This window comes from Gadus macrocephalus, chromosome 13, assembly GCF_031168955.1.
Source record: "Gadus macrocephalus chromosome 13, ASM3116895v1".
Classification (NCBI taxonomy): Eukaryota; Metazoa; Chordata; class Actinopteri; order Gadiformes; family Gadidae; genus Gadus; species Gadus macrocephalus.
Genome location: NC_082394.1, coordinates 8,802,744 through 8,807,359, shown reverse-complemented (window position 1 = coordinate 8,807,359; position 4,616 = coordinate 8,802,744).

The following is a 4,616-nucleotide window of genomic DNA, read 5'->3' as shown; positions in this document are numbered from 1 at the left end:
GAGCGCGGGGTGCGTTTGTGCATGTGTGTGTTGAGGAGCTTGTCAGTATTACTAGCTATGTCAACCCTTTTCATCTATTTTTTAGTAGCGTTTGCACACAAGCACACACACACACACACACACAGCACACACACACACACACACACACACACACACACACACACACACACACACACACACACACACACACACACACACACACACACACACACACACACACACACACACACACACACACACACACAGGTATCTGGTCTCTGGGTGATGCATTAGTATTCATTCTGTTGCACCTTTTCAAAAGGACGTTCCTCACATTGCTGGTTGTTTGATCTGCCCATTGCTGATCCCCACCGGACAGAGAGAATAAGAGAGGGGGGGAGACAAGGAGACAGGGGGAGGAGGGCAGATACAGGGATGGAGGAGGGGAGGGAAAGAGGGAGAAAGGAAGTAAGGAAGAGAGGAGGGAGAGAGGGTGAAAGGATGTGAGGAAGGTGGGAGGGAAAGAGCGAGAAAGGAGGAGAGGGAGAAGGGGAGGGATGGGGGGGGATAGAGGAGGGGAAGGAAAGAAGATAGAAGGGAGGAGAGGATGAGAGGGAGAGTGGAGGGGAGGGGGAGAGGAGGGAGAGAACAGAAACGCAAAAAAGGGGACCTAACGCTAACCGGTAGAAGCATTACCACTAGGACACTCATCTTAAGGGGTAACGCTACGCTACGTTTCGGACTAAACCATTTGTTTCAGGGGTTTTCATACGTAACTTGTAGCTTCTAGATTTTGCAAAGATTATTTTTGCGCTTAAATTCAAGTTATTATTTTGGTATTCAATCCTGCAGGTGCAGGATTGAATAGGTTTGTATGAGCGGGGCAGGCTGAAGGTAGCTACTTTATATACCAGTCGTGTGAGGCGTTTAATCACTTACAATTAGGCTAATAATCTGTCTTAACAGAGGAACATATTTTTCAGTTTATCTTCTATTATTGTCTTGCAACCATAAATTAGTTGCCGTAACTTTAGGCTAAACTGTAGCTCTTATTGGCGTAGCCCTCTAGGACACTTCCTCTCTCATTCTCCCCTTCGTCAGCATTTTTATTTATGCATCCTTCCTTTCTAAATATTTTTTCCATTCTCGGGAGTGTGTTCCATCCTTCTCTCTTTTCTCTCTCTCTCTCTCTCTCTCTCTCTCTCTCTCTCTCTCTCTCTCTCTCTCTCTCTCTCTCTCTCTCTCTCTTCAACCCCTCAGTCTGAACACGTCTGCCATTCCTCTCAGATAGATCGAAGGGCACTGACCCCTGTCTTCAAATGCATTACATAGCACAGTGTGTGTGTGTGTGTGTGTGTGTGTGTGTGTGTGTGTGTGTGTGTGTGTGTGTGTGTGTGTGTGTGTGTGTGTGTGTGTGTGTGTGTGTGTGTGTAGGGGGGAGGGGGGCGGATGGAACTAGAATGTGAATCGTCTTCAGCTCCATTCCCTCTCTCTTCACACACACACACACACACACACACACACACACACACACACACACACACACACACACACACACACACACACACACACACACAGACAGACAGATGCACGCACGCACACACACACACACACACACACACACACAGTATCATATAACATATAGTAACATATAATTAATTGCGATAGCGTATACGTGTGTTTGATTGATTTACTGTCTCATTCTCGTCCCTCTTTCGATTGATGACTTGTGATTTATTAATCCATCAGTGTAGAAAGTTGTGATCATGGTGGATTCGATCTCTTCCAAGTTCCTCAGACTGAACTGTGCACGTCGTAGATCGCTTTTACTGTACTGAACTGAAGAGACACATACAATGTTCACATGTTGGGGAACATGTCATATTTTTGACTAAGATGCATGAAGTTGTTAATTGGTTTCTGGCTAAAAAAGCATTCTCAAGAGAGGAAGCTTTCTATTGGTTGCAAATTCGCTCAAGCGAGTGTGATCTGGGTGACCTTGCTTGACCATGTCCACAGCTCTTGCTCCCATGGAACCCAACGTGGCCGTTTTTTATGCTTTTCACAACTGCTCAGATCACAATTAGTTTTTAAGTTGTAGGTAGAAATTCTCCCGCTAAAGCTCTGGTGTAGTTTAAGTACTAACCTGCAGGATATTTTACTCTGCTAGATTTCAAAATATGTATTTAACTTGCCACATCGATCTTAGTTATAACAAATTATGCGTTTTTCACATAAATATTCAATAACACACTTGGACGTTTTTGTGCCATAATAATATTCTCCCTGCGTCTCCAAACTTGCAACTCTGCTTTGGCATACTTGAACCTAGACAGGACAGGTCAAGTAGTTGAGATATCTAATTTATAAGTCGAAATTCTGCTCCACTCAATGCCATCCACCAATCACTTTTTGTGAACGATTGTGAAAAAAGAGGAACCTATACCACTGCTTTTTGAGACGATGAATAGATTTGTTTTCTGCATATTAAAACCACATTGATGCTGCTGGGTTTTCTTCAAAGCTGCAGGACTATTGGAAAGACTAGTAAAGAGTGACGAAAAACTAACATAAGCCCCACAAAATAATATAAATAAATACTGTGTGCATCTACACATGCACACTGTTTGCATGTGTATCATTTGTATAGTGTGTGTATAATGTGTGTGTAGTGTGTATAGAGTGTTTGTATAGTGTGTCCAAAGTGTGTGTATAGTTTGTGTGTTGCTGATTGCGGTAGGATTGAGGACCCGTTTGGGAACGCCCTCTGGTTGATGGATCCATCATGTAATCAAGACTTCCACAGTGAGCTGCCTTCACAACAGCCGTGTTTAACACACAGCTCGTTCGCATATAGACAAGAAACACAAGAGAGTCTTTGAGGCATTTGCGGTTCATCATTAAGAAACAATCAACCATCGCACTTTGGCTTCCAAACACAACCTTCCCTACTCGACGGCCGCATCAGCACCATCACAACAAACCACTGCTGGTAATTACATTTTTCAAATGAAATGCTTGTTTGCAGGAAATATGGACGTTGCTCTCGGGCTGTGTCTGGTCAAACGCCACTTCACGTCAAGCCAAGCGTACATTCTGTTGGTGGTGAGGAGTGAAGAGTCGATCGCGCTACCATGGCTACCAACCAACTCACCTCCCCCCCTGCGAAGGTGACGGCTGCGAAAGGCAGTCGGCAGAAATAACTAATTAGTTAGCCATTCAAAGTAAGCTATATATGCAGTGGTCATTAAAATCATATTGTCTAAAATTGCTGGCTATATGAGTTGGCTTCAAGGTAGGGGTGAGCCATCACTATTCTAAAGACATCGCTATACTTGAAACTAAATCACTGTGTTTACGTCTATCACACGCTTAACAGGGGGCAATATTCACTGTGATTTGTTCACGTTCGTTTAATGACGCGAGACATGGTGGGACGTAATCATGTCCTTGGTATTGGTGACCAATCGCAGGCAGCCATGTATTTGGAAGGGGTGGCAAATCTTTGACTAGATTGGTACCACTGATCGAAGCCCGCCATTTCGATCAGTGGCGAGTTCTTCTTCATATTAGGCGATGTGTTGTAAAGTCCTGTAAAGTCCTAGTTGACCATTACATTACATTAAAACTATTATCAACGATTTAATATAAATTGAGAGTTTTTTGGGCCGAGGCCGGTGAGGGGCAGCGATCCAGACCTTGTCGTCACTATTGCACTCTGGGCCAAATATGGATCGCTTCCGTCGCTGGTGGCAAGAATCCCAGAAAGTGGCGCCAAATCTGCAGCCGGTTGTGCACAAACCAACGGGTGACGTCACGGACACTCCATCCATACTTTCGCACCGTCTAAATGAACTACACCCCCCCCCCCCCCCCCCCACACACACATACACACACACACTTAGTTGGCTTCTACAGTTTTGTTTTTTTTGATTCATGGGGATAATGAGCACACTGCAGTGTTTGAGCCACTACAATGTGGTGGTCCGCATACCACAGGTTTCTATCCTCTCACAGGAAAAGATAGGGACTCCTGTTCGGGAATAGGTGGGGATGGGGGGGGGGGGGGTGAACGAGCAGCGGGGGAAGTCAAGTGAGACACTGATGGCACAGGAGGAAGTGGAAATGAAGTGGTTGCGGGCGCAGACGGGGCCCCGTGTAGGGTTGGAGCTCTGATGGGAGGAGTTGAGGCAGCTGTGATGGACGCCAGCAAGAGTTCAGCCAACCGGGACACATCTGTCGCAGACCCCCCATCTCTTTTACCCCCTCACACACCATGTCTATTAACCCTCGCCCACCCTCTCTTGTTACTCCCTCACACACCATCTCTCTGAGCCTCTCACACACCCTCTCTGTGACCCCCTCACACAAAACCCTCTCTGATACACTCTCACACACCGGCGCGGTGTGTGGGTCTGTGTGTGTGTGTGTGTGTGTGTGTGTGTGTGTGTGTGTGTGTGTGTGTGTGTGTGTGTGTGTGTGTGTGTGTGTGTGTGTTGTACTGATCTCACTATATTGTCCAATTTATGACAAGTCAGTCAAGATCTCGGGGGGATTCCGAACAAAAATGTAGGTCATTGTTCCACACATTTGAAATACGTGTTGTGTGATAACATGACATCATTTTAGTTATTTCT